The sequence below is a fragment of the Dermacentor andersoni genome, chromosome 9 (genome assembly GCF_023375885.2).
Source record: "Dermacentor andersoni chromosome 9, qqDerAnde1_hic_scaffold, whole genome shotgun sequence".
Classification (NCBI taxonomy): Eukaryota; Metazoa; Arthropoda; class Arachnida; order Ixodida; family Ixodidae; genus Dermacentor; species Dermacentor andersoni.
This window is the reverse complement of record NC_092822.1, coordinates 106,320,120-106,337,194: the sequence shown is the minus strand read 5'-3', so window position 1 is coordinate 106,337,194 and position 17,075 is coordinate 106,320,120.

Genomic DNA, 17,075 nt, shown 5'->3' with positions numbered 1-17,075 from the left:
TTACAGCGATACATTTGGTGGAGTTGTCAAGGAGAAAACCCGTAAAATATTTAACCGCCGCATCTATGCTTAAAGCACTCATGTCGTCCCAGGATAAAGAAGAAAGCTTTCTGAACTTTTCCCAGTCAGCTGAGTCAGTTTTCCAGCGAGGTAATTGTGGGGGACATTCATTAGACATTGGTGTGCATAGAGCTACAGGGAAATGGTCACTCCCATAAGGGTTTTTAATAACTTTCCATTTAAGGTAAGGTAGAAGAGTAGGAGACGCAATGCTAAGGTCTATTGAGGAGTATGTTTTGTTTGCCACATTATAATACGTGGGCTCCTTCCCATTCAAAAGACATGCACCTGAAGAAAAAAGGAACTGTTCAATCAAGCGACCTCTCGCGTCGCAGCGCGGGTCGCCCCATAGGTTTCTGTGTGCATTTAAGTCTCCAAGCACAAGATATGGTTCAGGTAACTGATCTATTAATGTTTGGAATTCTTGCTTGTGAAGCTGAAAATGCGGTGGTATATATAACGAGCAGACGGTTATCAGTTTATTTAAAAGTACAGCACGAACGGTCACTGCCTCAAGGGGTGTTTGTAGCCGTAAGTGCTGACAGGCTATAGATTTGTCAGCTATTATGGCTACGCCGCCGGATGATGCGAGGGCATCATCGCGATCCTTCCGAAAAATAACATAGTGACGAAGGAAGTGTTTATGTTTAGATTTCAAGTGAGTCTCTTGGACACACAGCACTTTAGGAGTTAGTTGATTAAGGAGTTCTTGGACATCATCGAGGTTGCAAAGCAGGCCTCTGATATTCCACTGAATAATCAGTGTATCCATATTAAGATAAACGTTGTGCTATGTGTCAAAGACAGTGAACTTGGTTTAGCTTATGTTGCCCTTTTGGGGCCCTGTAATTGGAGTTTTGTCTTTTTTGGAGCGATCGGCAAAACCGCGCCGCTCCTTAGGCGTCAACTGCGCCTTCTGACTCGGTGTTGTGTCCATGGCCTCTTGAGAGGCACTGGACAACTGCTCTTGCGAGCGGTGTGTTTTCCGTGAAAGCCTTGTCTCGGAAGACAAGGCCTTGGGGCCCACCATCCTGGTGGTTGATGGGTTTTTCTTGACCTCTGAGCTGGGCTGACTGGTGCCAGCACTAGCAGAAGCCTCCACTGTGGTCAAATTCGGGAGAGGTAGGGCAGCCTTCGCTGCTCCCACCGTGGGGGCGGGTGGCGTTGCCGTACGCTCGCTATGCGTGCTGCTGGCGTCCGCCAAGTGCCGTTGTGGTACTGCCCCCCGACGTACCACTTCGGCGAAAGATGCGGTCTGTGTAAATGTTGATGAGATGCGTTGCCTTGCTTCTCTGAAAGTTATGTTTTCTTTGACCTTTATCGCAATTATTTCTTTTTCTTTTTTCCAGACTTCGCATGATCGAGAGTATGCAGGGTGGCCACCATTACAATTGCTGCAACGGGGCTCAGCCTTACAGTCATCTGCAGAATGATCGTTGGTGCCGCATTTCGCACATGTTAGCCGCCCTCGGCAGCTCTGGGAAGCGTGGCCAAACCTCTGGCATTTAAAACAACGTCGCGGGTTGGGGATGTACGGTCGTACTCTGATTTTGATATATCCAGTTTCTATTGTCTCTGGTAACGTGCTAGAGCCAAAGGTAACTATCAGGTGCTTAGTTGGCAGCTCCTTGTTGTCCCGTCTGATCTTTATTCTTTGTACGTTTATTACGTTTTCATCCTTCCATCCTTCCAGGAGTTCTTCTTCGGTCAAGTCCATTAAGTCAATGTCAGAAATTACGCCTTTGGACGAATTCATGGTTCGGTGTGCTGTTACACTGACGGGGATGTCTCCAAGTTCTACAAGGTTCGTAAGCTTGTCATGTTGTGTTTTGTCTTTCAATTCGAGTAATAAGTCGCCACTGGCCAGCTTGGTGATCTTATAGCCGCCTCCAATGGTCTCTGTGAGATACTTCGTCACAACGAATGGTGAAATCGTTCTTGCCTTCTTTTCAGGTTTTTCACTATGAACAACGTGGAATTTCGGGAAAGTCTGAGTGGCTTTGAGAGAAAATTGAAATGTACCATCGGTGCGCCCCCTTTTAGAGGGACGATCAGTTGAGAAGGGGTTGGAAGTTCCCATGGAATATGTTCAGTATTCAGCGACGATGCCAGTCACCCACCACCGAGCCCAACAAGGGGACAAGGCAAGGTATGTGGTGAAACAAGCCCTACCACGCCAACTGTACGTCGTCGCTATAACCACATATGCTATAACCAAGGTAGGTCATACCACACCAGGTTAACCCTCGCCGCCAGGAATGTTGGAAGTTATCAGAAGAAAAAGAAGACAGGAAAGACTAAAAGGGAGAGGGAAAGACGAAGATGTGCGAAGAGAGAGACAGGAAAAGGCGACTGCCGATTTCCCCCAGGTGGGTCAGCCTGGAGGTGCCGTCTATGTGAAGCCGAGGCCGAAGAGGTGTGTTGCCTCCGCCGGGGGGCCTTAATGGTCCAAACACCCAGCATCGGCTCAACCCCCAGGATCCCCTTTTCCCCAGACACGGCTAAGCCGCGCACGGCTACACGCGGGAGGGTCCGACCCTCATGTGCTCGGGTCCGTGGTGTCGCAACACACCAAACGCCTGCTGACGCAGACGCCCCTGCGGGGAATCAGAAGAATAAGAATGGGCTGGGGTGCGTTTGGCAGGCATTCTCAGATCATGAACAGCACGTTGCCATTACCCTCAAGAGAAAAGTGTAACAGCTGTGTCTTACCAGTACTCACCTACGGGGCAGAAACCTGGAGGCTTACGAAAAGACTTCTATTTAAATTGAGGACGCGACGAGCTATGGAAAGAAGAATGACGGGTGTAATGTTAAGGGATAAGAAAGAGCAGATTGGGTGAGGGAACAAACGTGAGTTAATGACATCTGAGTTAAAATCTAGAAAAAGAAATGGACGTGGGCAGGACATGTAATGAGGAGAGAAGATAAGTGATGGTCATTAAGGGTTACGGACTGGATTCCAAGAGAAGGAAAGTGTAGCAGGGGCAGCAGAAAGTTAGGTGGGCGGTTGAGATTAAGAAGTTTGCAGGGACAACATGGTCAGAATTAGCACATGACCGGGGTACTTGGAGAAGTAAGGGAGAGGCCTTTGCCCTGCAGTGGGCATAGCCACGCTGATGATGATTTTCACCCTAATACGAACAATGCTACGCGTCGTGTGGAGCTTGCATTCACAGAACAGGACACAATCGATTTCAGGCGGACGAAATAAGCCTTTCTAGCAGTCAAATATCTCACTTTTGATACGCTGCCTGTTTAAGTGCCCTTCTGCACTACTGTACAAGTACTTCACAAAGCCCTTCATGGTTTCAGTACAAGTTCTGGATACATGACTACACCCGTTTGTACGCGAGGGGCTGATCCAACAGAGTAATCAAGTATAAGGAGGCTTGTGCATGCTCTGCAACGTGACAACTATTACTTGGATAGCCTGAAGAATGCAGGAAAATATGCTGCGAGTGCTTGCTTACATGCGGAAGAAATGCTCCCTGCACCATACGTAGGTGCCTGCCTGTTTTCGTATATGCAAAGTCATGGCTTTCCTACATGGAATGGGCACCGCTATGGCTAATATTCACGCTACCAAACCTCCATAAAATTTGTTTTATGTGCCGACCTTTCTGAAGTTGGGAACCAAGAGCAAGGCATATATGTACTGAATATTTAAAATTTTGTTACTTTGATACCTATACTAAATAAAACTTATTACTTTCAGTCATGCTTCCTCAGGTGCTCCTTTAAAGTTTCACATATCAATTCTCCAGAACTCTTAGCAATTATGTGTGCCTTCCAAAACCAGCCTGTACAGTGCTCTAGACTCCACTTCCTTGTCCTCATCAACGAGCGTAAACAATGACAAGCATTGAACTAACATGGTTGCTTGGGCTAGTTGGTAATTCATGGCAAAAACTTCTTACAGTGCGAAACACAAGGACTGCGAAAGATGATGAACACTGCGCTGAATTCCAACAATATTTTATTGTGTGGCCACATCATGTGTATATATATATAGATACAAGAGAGGCCATGCACAAAAAAATGAAAGGCAGTGTCAAGGGGTGTTCTAACATGTTATTGTACTAGGAACATGGTCACCTGAAAGAAATGCACACTAGTATTTCGATCTGTTGAGATGCATGACTTCATTAGGTGGCAGCGCAATAGAGGGGGCACTAACGCACAAACTACCCCGTTTTCTAATGAAATCAGCAACAGCTTACAGCTCATGTGCGAAATTACAAAAGCATATTTCATCAGAAAACTGGGTAGTTTTCACATTAGTGCCCCCTCTATCGCACTGACACCTAGTGCAGTCATGTATCTCAACAGATAGAAATAGTAATGCGCGTTTGTTTCATGTGACCATGTTCATAGTACAATGACTTGCTGTAAGAACACCGCATGTGACTGCCTTCCATTTTTCTGCGCGTGCTCTCTTGTGTATGTACACATGATGTGGCAACACACTAAAATTGTTGGAAGTCAGCGCAGTGTGTGTCGTCTCTCGTAGTCCTTAAGTTTTTAGCAATCTCAAGCATGCTGAGTGTGCTTATTACTCTTTGAAGGAATCCTGAAATGACAGAATTGTATTGGTGAGTTATATGACTAAAGTCCACACACGTATGTGCAGCAGCAAAGCTGAAATCTAATTTACGAGTCTGTCCTGAGAATTATTTTTGCTACTCTTGAGGTTCTTTTTGTTCAGTGCTTCCTTGCTATTTTCCTGAACTGCGCCATCATCAAGGCCTCTGGCTGTTCATGGGGACAGCATATTTCTGGATTGGATTGTAAAGCTTTATTTGTCCAACAGATGTAGGGAAGGCTTTAAGCCTTCCCACCTAGACGACAGCCAGGAGTCTTTGGAACCTAGCGGCGGTTTCGGCCAGTCGGACGGTGTTCAGTTGAATGTCCGGATCGGAGCTGAGTAATAAGGTCTTCCATTGTTCTAAAGACGTTATTCTTCCCTCAGAGGGAGCCTGTGGGCATTCCCACAGAATGTGATTAAGATTAGCCCTGGCTTTACATAGCTTACACTAGCTGGAGTGTAAGCCCGGGTACCCCGGGCTTACACCCGGGTAGTAGAGGCTGCACGACACCGGGCTTGGAAACGAGTTGGTTTGGAGGCGACGCCAAGTGGAGGCCTGGCTCTTGTTTAAGTATATATCAGCCGGAGGATATTTAACCCGGCCTAGCCAGTAGTGTTGTGTGATCTCTCTGTAACACACTAAACGGTCCCGCCCCGTGAAGCCTTCGGCTAGGCCACCAGCTCGGAACGTAAGTCCTCGAGCTAATCCGTGGGCCGTAGACATAGACAACTGCACTGTGGTGTCAATTTCTAGACCAGTTTGACAAATTGCTTCCATTGGAGTTGTGTAACAACTATTAATTTAGTGTGAGCTAGCGTTTTCACTATAGCAAGTCATAAGTAGGCAGTTTCCTCGGGAGATGATGTGCGTTTGACACAACTACTTTTTTGTATTTTTGTCAGTTTTGTGATGAGGTGCATGCATGGTTGCAAGTTAAATTCAAGGTATCCAGTGAAGGTCAATAACCAGACACTGGCCAAGATGCAAGGTAGAGATCAGACTGAAAAATTTAACACAATTGCAATGAACCAAAGTGTACTGTGTTAGGATTCGAAAAGGTGCTTTATACACAGATGTGGAACCGGTGGCGTCATTCGGGGTACATAAAATGTTCTGCAGCTGCAACTGCATAGCGCTCGCAACTGCTGTAGAAATACTTCCCCACCCTTGCCAACTATGCTAGCGAATAGTGCGGAATTAGCATAAATTCGTACTTTAATTTTGTTGTGAAAGCTCCATAATACCACATTCCACTGCGACTGTATTCTTCGCCTAGTGGCCTACTATTTGCGGCTCATCTTCAGTTTCCTCTCCCTTCAAGGTGCTTCGGTCAACTTCACTTTAAAATGCGGATAATCTATTGTTGTACATACCTGTGCGGCTACATATGCAATCTGAATAAACTTGGCTCTGCATACACTATGCGTACACATATTGCTAGAGGCTTTTCAGTGTCGTCAATTTGTATTTCTTGTGTTCTGTGTGCATGTTTATTCCTATAATGTTAATCTGGAGATTCACCTGCCAAAAAATATTTGCTGTTTATTTTTTGAAGTGTTTTTATTTCAAATGAAAAACAACGCAAACTCATGCTTCGCTGTCTGTTAGTACAGAATAAACATGTAAATATACGCCTTACATCTAATATGCTTAATTGGGAGTTGTGTGGTACTCTGGTCACATTGGACACTTCAAAGAAAACTAAACAATTACTCATTAGCTACAGAGCAAACTCCATGTTGAGCAAGCCACGAGGATGAAACTGCTTCACTGCTCGAAACCAGAGCGCAAGGGGCCATTGCAGCAGGCCACCGCCGTGGGTGCCAATAATGGCATGCACGCCACTGTGCGGAACAAATGTCAGATCAACTGGAAGTTGACAGCACAATGCTACCCCACATCTCACACCAACCCTTCATTCAGAAAGGCCTACTAAATTAGCCTCCTGCCTGTGTTATAGAGTGCTTTTTGTAGACGCCTGTTCAGCTTGCAGTGAACTTTTTCTACTTATAGCATCGTTTTCCACTCTGACAGCGGCTTCTGTGAATGCAGTGATTTGTAAAGAAAAAAGAACATGAATTCGTGAATAAATACCATTGTGAAAAAAGACTGCTGTTCACTGTTTTGATAATAAAGAGTCGCAGAGATTAAGCATGGCCGAAAATATTAGAGCCGAATGGCCTGCTCCCATGCAAGAGCCACACCCGGCTTGTGACCAGCTGAAGGGAAGTGGAAGTCTATGGAAGTGCCCTTGTAAGCTGGGCAGAAAATCAATGGCAAGTCCCATGTGACACGTAATCATTTTTATAGGATGTCAGGGCATCAATACTGTATCACGAGGTCTCCACATCGAGCAGCTGGTGAACTGCAAGGCAAGCTTTGACTGAATAACTACCATGTTTTGTAACTGGTTTCAACATATCAAGCGAGTCTTTGCCGACATTGCCAAAATGACAGCATCAGATACCAGAAACATGGCAATCTGAACGTTTCAATGGTTGTCCTTTGCCGACTTGTATTATAGAAGCACTGACAACGTGACAGAGTGCAAAGATGCATAATTGCTTCAAGTGTCAAGATTTATTTCAGAATACCAAACATTTTCCAAAGTAATTGTACGTCATCAACACACTTCTTCAAAAGCTTCCTCCCCTGATTTCTTTGCGCATGCTGATATTGTGTTGATTCCCAACAAATTCATTTCCCTCACCTTCACATTTTAAGTTTGCGCCATACACAATTGCTGTAGTATTTTATTGCACAGCACTGAACTGCATAGCCAACCATTGTTACACTTCAGAAGGAATATCAGGAAGCATACTATTAGGCACATACAATTTTATTGCGCTTGTTCAATACATATTAAAAAAATGAGGAAAGAACATTGTCAGACTAGAAAACGATTGATGACATTGCACTGAAATAAAGTACTCAAAATGACTGTACTAGTGTTCTATAAAAGAAAATTAGGAAAACGCGAAAAACAAGGAAAGACTTTTCCTTTTTATGTATGTCCCTCCTCTCTCTGGGCTTTACCAGAAATGATTTGCCAACAATACGCTTTTGATGCAATTCATTACCCAGGCAATGTAAGCTTGGATGATCACTTTTAGTGCACACTGACTAAACAACCGCTTGAATCATACAACATGCCTTGTACTGTGTCACATGAAATAAAAGCTGCTGCCAAAAACGATAACCTGAGAATGTCACCACTGGACTCCGAACACAAAGATGCATATCAAGATTTCAGGTACAAACACAAACTCCCAGACTAAACATGGCAAGTTTATGGAAAGGCATGCAATTGAAAAAAAACGGTGAAGAACATGTATCACAGACGTCACTAAATGCAACAAGAAGCATTAAAGTTCACCAGGCACAGGGGGCCTTCATGTCACAGCAGATTTCATGTGTATTGAAATATTCTCGTGTGCTACAAGCACTTCCACTTTCCATCTGCTCAACGCAAAGCGCTCTAGACGTTACTACAGTTGCAAAGTCAACACTCCCATTACAATACACAGTGCATAATGCAACAGATTTAATAAAGCATGACACTAGCCAATGGCAGCCTATCTGCCATGCCTATCTTGCGGTGCTGTGTACAGGTGATGCATCAGTTGTTAAATTTATAGCATGTACAATCGAGCCCACTTATAGCGATACCGGTTTTAATAATATGTTGGTTATAACAATGAAAAGCTGCTGCACAGTCACCATTTGTATGTTTTCCATGGTGAAATAATCCACTTACTAGAATGCCCCGCTGCTGCATTATTGGTTATAACGATTAAGTCTAACTGCTGGGTGTCCATGCCAGAAGGTATTGAAATTCGAAATCCTTGAAAAGAAAAAAAAATGAAAACGAGAAATTCGAGCTGCTGAACGATGGCCCGCTGCCCCAACGGCTGCCGTGCGCTCATTTTCTAGCCCTCTTCGTGCACCTCTCTCCCGTCGCTCTTGGACTCCTCCGAACACGAATGGGCAGCACCCACAGCTCTACGCCGCACCACCCTCTGAAACATGAACGGACCGCGCCAACTGCACTGCTCCCAGATTGTTCGCTGGCTCCTCATTCAGTGCAGTTATGCAAAGAGTTTAATCGCTCGTGCTCGTCTTTGTTGGCTGCAATGAAATTATTCCTGGCCACGTGGTTTCTCAGCCTTCTCTGAATTGCTGCTGAAACGGGAGATGAATGATGCGCCCACTTATCATCGACAACACACGATGTTGCCAGTGTAAAGAAAGCACACAGCTATATATATGGAAACTAAGTGCTTCCAACCGATGAGGCGATCGTCGCAAACATGCTTGCATTGGATACTCACGGCAACGACAGCAGCAATGACTCGGTAGGGCAGGCTGCCTCAACGTTCTCTTCACAGAAGGACCGCCAAGTGATGCAGTGCCTCCAGTGCTTTGTTTTCGTGAGGAAACTTTCACTGCACTATGTGGGGTACCTGGATGCCTTCATGAAGGATGACGGCAAGGTTTGCATAAAGCATGCAAGGCTGACGGACATAGGGTTTACTCGTACAAGCCAGTGAGAAGTAGGTGGCGGGATGCTCGTGCGATCTCGCCTCAGCATTTCTTCTGGATCTCTCAAGCTGACAGGCCGCCGCGGCAAACTTCTCGCACTCTTAAAGGTCCCTTTTGGAGCCACCAAAGCGATGCCTTGGTGGAGTTCGCTTATCACTTGCCACCCGTAACCCTTCTTAGCAGTTGTAATAGCAGTGCCATTCGATAAGGACAACCGTGGCTTGGTACATGAGATCGGAGCGCCCAAGAGGCAGTTAAACGAGTGAACACAATCAGCAGCCTGATGGAGGAACGTGGTGGGGTGGGGCACTGGCTTCCGCGCCATTATAGTTCTCTGATAACAGCCCTGCCATCCCCCATTTTGATTTTTTCATGCAACCCGGCTTGACAAATATCAATTATATAACAATGTAATTTTAGTGGCACTTGAGTATTGTTATAAGTGCGTTCGACTGTAGTACTAACATTCGTGCTAAAAAAGAAAATGTTTGCAGTCACATCAACAGCTATTTGCTTGAGTTTGGGAAAGGCATTCCAATGCACAAGTCTTGTAATAAGCATTTGTTACTGAAACATTTATGTCCAAGTGGATTCAGTAGCACCCCATGCACATACCACATTTGTCTTGTATCAGCATGAGAATAATAAGAGCTGGTCTCTTCAGTCGTGCATACGGTAGCAGGTCACTTCGCACGAGTTCATTTTGAAAGTTTGGCCTGATGCAAACATCACAGCCATCCCAGCCAAAGCGGCCACATTTCATTGAAGGGGAAATGCAAAAATGCTTATGCACCATACATTGGGTGCACGTTTAACAAGCCCAGGTGGTCAAAACTAATCTGCACTACCACCGCAGGCCCCATAATCATACTGTTTCAGCATGTAAAATTCTTTAGGTTAATTGAATTAAGCATCACTGCTGAATTTGTAAGGCAAGCATTCTCCTTTCAGCAAGCTGCTGGAAGAAACATAATTATGCACATCCTCCTGTGCATCACCGCCACTACCCACCACCTCTCCCGGCCAAGGAGAAAGTGTATTCTCCATGCAGCATTACAATTTTCTTTCTATATTTTTTTGTGTGAAGTGGTTGTGTTGTCAAAAGTACAAGCTAAAGGCCAATTACAATAAAAAATAATACTTTGCCCAAACAGGCTGCAATAGTACTATACATGGTGTTTCTTTTTGGTACACGCAAAATTTATAAATATGCAAATGCCACTTAGCTGGACAGAACCAAGGTAATGTTTCCCGTCGCCTGGAAATATTTAGAATATTTCTTGCATTATGCCTAATTAGATGACTAGTCTTAATGTAATTCTTAATTAATATAAGTAGATAAAAAGTATCAGTGAGAAAATTGTAGAGCAACATAAAAAAATCAGATACAGCTTTCTGTTGCTCAGCACATTCTACATAAGTGTTTTTCCAAGAGTGAAAAAAGCCAGCGAATGCATGCGCAATTGCAGCGAGGCTGGCCGCTTGAGGCACTCTGCGTATACTCCTCAGCACTGTTCTCCGAGGTCATGTCAAGGAGCAACACGTGCGGTGCCCCATGTCGCTTTCAACAAGCGGTAATAGTGGCATTTTTTCATATATAGGTCTATTTCTACGAGATGTTGAGGATGCATTCCCTACCATTCGAAATGTCAGAATTTGCTTGCATGCAGGCTCTATATGTACGCTATATAAAACTAGGTTTCTTACGCGGTCCCAAATTTGTTGCGGTTGGCCTTTAATGCCCTATATGGGTGTGTCTGGCGAGGTACATTTCGCGAATGGTTTTGCACAGCAGGGCATGCACCCAGACATGGAAATTTCTATGAAGAGCGCCTCCTGTGCTTGGTTAGTACTATACAAAACGCGTGTATTGCTGGACAAGCACATTGTGTTTTGCAGAAGAAAAATCTTTTCATATTTATACCTACACGTTGACGGATTTCAAGTGCACATGCTGCATGTAAGCCTAATGGAGAGATGTAGATTAGGGGACGCAAGCTGCTTGCGTACGCAAGAGCTAGGGGTGACGGTAGTGCGCATGTGCAGACCTAGACGTAGGTGTCTGTGCATGCGCAGTACCGTCGCTCTTAGTTCTTGCTTACGCAAGCCACTTGCGTCCCCTAAACTTAAAACTCTCTAATGTTGCAATCGGAGTGTCAAGTAATGAAATTATGAAATTCTGCGAAAATTCATTACCAACTTTGTTTTCAGTTAACATCTTTCATGACTAGATTATAAATAAATAAATATTTCAGCAAGAAAAAAGTTAACAACATCATGGACTAGATTTACCTCAACTTCCCATAATACTGATGCCACGCACGTCCTTGAGTACTGTATTACTTTAGCTTGACTTCATATTTGCCTTTAGGATGCCTTTAAGCATACTGGCTGCATATTCAAAGAACTCAGACTCCCCTTCCCCGCACATTTACTCTGTAAATAAATAACGAATCAAAAATTCAAAGTCTATATTTGGCTGCAGTAAAACGAAGCTGCTTTAGTGACGGCTATTTGTTACTCCTTTTTCTTCACATTGTTTTCCCCTTATTTAACAATTGACTGTGTAATGCATTTAGCATTTTCTTCTACATTGAAATAAACAAACACATCAATGAAAAATTAAGCTAATCGTCTGCAAATTCTTTCACTAGTTCTAGCATTTTTATTTTAAGTTCTAACTGCCTCTCTTCAGGCACACGCTCCATGTACTTGGCCAGACATAGCCCAAAATGTTCATGCTCATCGTGTGGCTCTGTTTTCTTCAGAGCTTCGCAAAGGTCGCCGAAATGTGCGTCTGTTTCGCTAGTGTCGTGCTTTCTTTTGCTGCCTTTGCGCTGGGGGGTAAAAGCATTTTTTTTTTAATCCCTAAGCGCAGTTGTTGGCACTGCATGCGTTTGCAGCTGGCAAAGTGGTGGCCGGGAGGGTGTTGCAAGACTATGTCCGAGTTGACAGAGCCTTCTAGGAGAACATCTCTATCTATGTCTTCAAATTGCACGATGTTGTTAAGAAGCTCCTGTGCACTCGGCTGACAGCTAGCAGTTGGGCTTGCTGGCCTCACTGGCTGGCTTGCAGGGCTTACTGGCTGGCTTGCAGGGCTCGGCAGATGGCTTGCAGGCCTTGGCGCCTGGCTTGCTGGGCTCACTGCCTGGCCTCCAGTGCTCGCCGACTGGCTTCCAGGACTTACGCACTGGCTTGTCTGATATGATGTGTAATTGCCCGACGTCCTACACGAACAAAAAGGCCAAACTTATCTATGAATATGTACAAATATTTCTCTTGCAAACTCTTTCAACACACTGACATGAAATAAAGATTCTAACGGGTATTCCAAAGTTATCTTGTATACTATTACTGTTGTTAGCATACTGTTATGCTGTGATAGATAATGCCACCACCAACTTGTTTGCAGCACTGCTGTAATCATGAAACAGAAACCTCCAAGTCATTACCAAGTTTACAGATATGCGATTGGCCGAGGCCGTTTTAGAGCAACTCTATAGAGCAGCCAAAAGTGCGTATCGGAGCATCTAAAGGCTTATATCAGCAGAAAGATTCGTTTTGAGGGAAACAAGACAGCTTACAAAAAGAGAAAGCCCTACTTGAGGCAGAACATAGGTGTGCACCAAAAAATGCATCTTATGGTACCAGCCCCCACAACTTTAGCGCGAAAATACAGTAGCCAGACCAGGCATTTGCAACATGTGTAATACGACCATAATTTCCATCCACTGCCACAACTCTGTGGCTGCTCATAGGTCATATTCCTTGCATTAGCACTATTGCAATAGCGTATTTCTTCAAGAAGACAAAGATGCATATCATTTTCATAACATGTCTAGCGGTGCTTCTTGCATTATTCTTTTCACTGGGCACGAGCTGTGCCCTATCTCATTTTCTTCCTCTTGATGCGGTTATGTAAGCAAGGGACAATACAAAAGTATACATTTTGCCTTTCAGCATGTTTACCTTGTCAATGCATCACACGTGTCCCAAAGCATGAAATTTACAGTGGAAATTGTGTAGCCACAAGAGATTGCCTCAAATAACAAACTTAAATACTATTGCACTTTGTCATTTGGCACGTAACTAAGGGTAAAGAAGCACTGTGCTCTAGCTTCGAAAATCCTATAAGGTACCACTTCTGTATTGCAGAATAATGAAGTAAGTGGGGAACATAATTTCAAAATGACTGTATATGCAAATAATGAAAAAGACTGTAAAACATGAAACACTAGTTACAAGTTGCAGTGTAAACATGCATGTAAAAATGTTACACATGAAATGAGGAGACAAATTAATGGCTTGGTGGCGCGTCATGAATCAGGCAAATTTGCCCTCTGCCCGTTCTGTGTGCGGCAGTGCTCGTGCTTTTTTGTTAATTATGAATACTGACTTGTTCAAGCTAATCGCATTTTATCTAGACTAACAGATGCTTTGTCTTTGTTTCAGCAAGCCTAGCCTGCCCACTTTGCACCGATATGTTTGGCCTTTTCACATCATTCACCTAAATCGCAATCACAGTTTCTACTTCCTGCTGGAGGAAGTACATGATGGACTATGTTATCGCTTGTGGTAGTTAAGGCACCTCAACCTGAAGATATTAGTTTCGTTTTCAAAAGTAGCATACAGCAACTTCCATACAGCAAGTGAGCGCATAGAGTTCGTTGTAGTAAGCGGGGTATGTCAAAGCACCATAACGTTACCTGCAGCTTCGCATGACCGGACTGCTGATTAGAAGCAAAGTGGTCATATTACTGCAAGTGAAATACTATTGCACTCAATGTAACCTACGTGATAATGCATGGCAAAGCGCTCGCACATTGCAGGTTGCACTAAATGTGAGAGTACATCACAAGATGTGCCCACAACTAACTTCACGTTGTGTGCCGTTCAGTTTTCACCTCCAGATAACCACTTCAGAAGCCCGAATTTGCAGAAGTAGGACACTTGTATTCGGTAATTACGTACCCAAGGAAGGTAACTGTGACGCTAAAGTACCTGTCCAAGAGGACAGAGAAAAATCGTCCTTGCATTTTACAATAAAAGTGAGCAAAGGAACAGCACATTAACATGTATCTGCAAAGGATAGCATTGCTCAAATCTTTGCACACCTGTGTGCATATTCAACAACATCAGCGATGTCAGTTATCAATGCTCGTACTTCAAAAAATGCACACGCTGCACTATGCGTAGTAGTTAAAAAGAAACCACACTTTGTAAATAAATAGCCCGCCAACATGCACAGCGTGTGTGCTGCAGCTACTGAGCACACATAGTGGCAGGCTTAGACAACAAACTGCCATTTACCGCGTTTTACTCTGCCTGTTACTTGACGCGCCGTAGCTGCTGAACTGAGCACGTGCCTAAGCTGTTTGCCGGATTAGTGCCCAGGTGACAATGAAAGAGCTGGAAGAACGATGTGTATGTGACTGAAATTTTGCTACAAACTTGGCAAAACGTTCACACAGGCATTACATTGCATAGCCAAGCAAAAGGGGAGAACTAGATGAGTAGCATTCAGTGCTACGAGTTGTTTAAGTGGCTTGAACACAGCAGAATGTCAGTTGGCGATCATCCCAAGCCTGGACAACCTTCCATATCAACAGACGATGACCATGTCGAGAGAGTTAGTGCTGTTATTTGTGCAAATCGTCGTTTAACTGTTCTAGAAGTAGCTGACAAGTGGGCATCAGTGCCGGATCATGCCATCAAATTTTGAGCGACAAACTTGAGATGCGTTGCGTCTTTGCGAAATTCGTGCCGCATTTGTTGACTGATGACCAGAAACAGACTTATGTTGAAATTGGCCAGGAACTGCTTGCCACTCCCTATGAAAACTTCCTTCAGAATGTAATAAAAGGTGTACATTAAAACGAAGGTGCAGTCGCAGTGAGTGAGCAAAGGGTCTCCTTATCAAAAAAAAAAAAAAAAAAACACGCATGAGTCAGCCAAACAGCAAGGTGATGTTTGTGTTTTTGACTGCAGAGGAATTGTACATCAGGAAATTGTACCATGGGGTCACATGGTAAACAAGGAAGTCTGGCACATTTGAGGGTTGCTGTGCACAGTCCTGATTTGTGGGAAAACCAGACTTGCATGTAGCATCGTGATAATGCACCGGCCCACGTGTCGCTCCTTGTCCGTAGCTATCCAGCAAAACGTCACACTCCTGTTGTGCCCCATGCACCGTATTCTACAGACCTAGCCCCAGCTGACTTTTTCTTGTCTCCCAAAGTGCAAACTATGTTTAAAAGGCATTGTTTCCAAACCACATAGGACATTCTACACAATGTGACAACAGACCTGCACTCCATCCTAGAAGTCGTTCCTGGAGGCTTTCCAAAAAAACGGGAGAAACGATGGGGACAGTGTATTGCCAGTAGAGGGGCTACTTTGAGGGGCACAGGGCTTAATATGTTGTGAAATAAGCAGTAAAGACGCTATAGCAAAGTTTCGGTTTCAGAACACATTCCATACAATAAAGGTATCCAAACACAGAACTACAGCAGTGTGTAGAAATGACCTTAAAAAGTTTTGGCAAAATTAACACTTACACCCTTGTCTGCATTGTGTCCTTCAAGAACAGCAGCGCGTCGAAAAGGGCCATGAACTCTCCGACGATTCGGCATCCTCTTGGCTGGCGCCACTTCTGAGCTGATCCTTGTGGGCAAAGAAGAGGGGCCGAAACTTGTGCCGTAGCGACTTCCATCGTTTCTGGACAAGTTCAACGTCTTCTGCGCAAATGAGAATCAGAAGAATGTATAGTAACAGTGCTGACATAAGCAAAGCATCAAAATCCGCCAGTCAACTCACCTTCAATGCCCACCCCAACGGGCATGACGACGCCTGCTACTTCACGCCACAGAGCCGCTTTCACAAATTTGTTCTTGTGCTGTCGGTGCCGGGCCATCCATAAAGCTGGCTGCTGCTCAACAACAGCGATCACGAATTTCTGGTGAGCGATCATTCCGGCCATGTTTCTCGGACACACACAACGAACTACACGCGAACAGCAAGCACGGAAACAGCACGGCAACAGCAGACACCATGACCCGTAGCAATAGATCAGGAAGTGTCGTCGTGTACGGTGGAGGCTTCCAGTGAGGTTGCGCCTTCCATGCAGTTTCGCAAGGCCGAAACTGTCGATTTGTTTGCCGGCCACTGTTGGCCGGTTATCGCCAGCCACTGGTTTCTATACGTGTTACCCCGCCGTTAGCGGATTTATTCTTCGTGTACTGTTTTTCACGGATATCTCTGGTTCAGTTCTCGCGCACATGCAACTGATGCCTGAAAGCTGAGCAAAGTTCACACGTAGCTGTATCGAAGGGCAACTTGTCGATCGCGTGGCATCACACAAGAATCATTTGTCCTCAAATTTAAAGACGTTTTAACATTGTAAAATGCAAAAATCGGAAAAAAATACACGACGCATGTGGTCATATATTCCTGAGATGTGCCGGAGAGGGCGACGGCTGCCTTCGTCAACGGTGACGACGGATTCCGGTCTTGACAGCAAGCACGCCGAGGTTCACCGCGCAAACTACATTTCAAATCGCTGTAATGCAACCTTGCTACTAAATTCACTTCCTTCAACAGAGTTTCTTAGCTGGCCTCGTTCACTCGCCAGTTACGAACTCGATGGACCCGCTAGGTCTACGCGTAACGTAAACAACATCGGTGATAGGCGAGTGCTGATTATCCAGACTTCGGAACTCGTAAACTTGTTTCTATTCGTTTTGAGCACAACAAAATACACATACAACAAGCACAGACGTTGCGGTAATCGTGATTCGGTTGGCTGTTTTAGCAGACGATCGCACTGAGCCCGGCGGAACCCAGTGGGCAGGTTGGATTAGTCGGCGTCGTTCGAAGTCGCTTCGG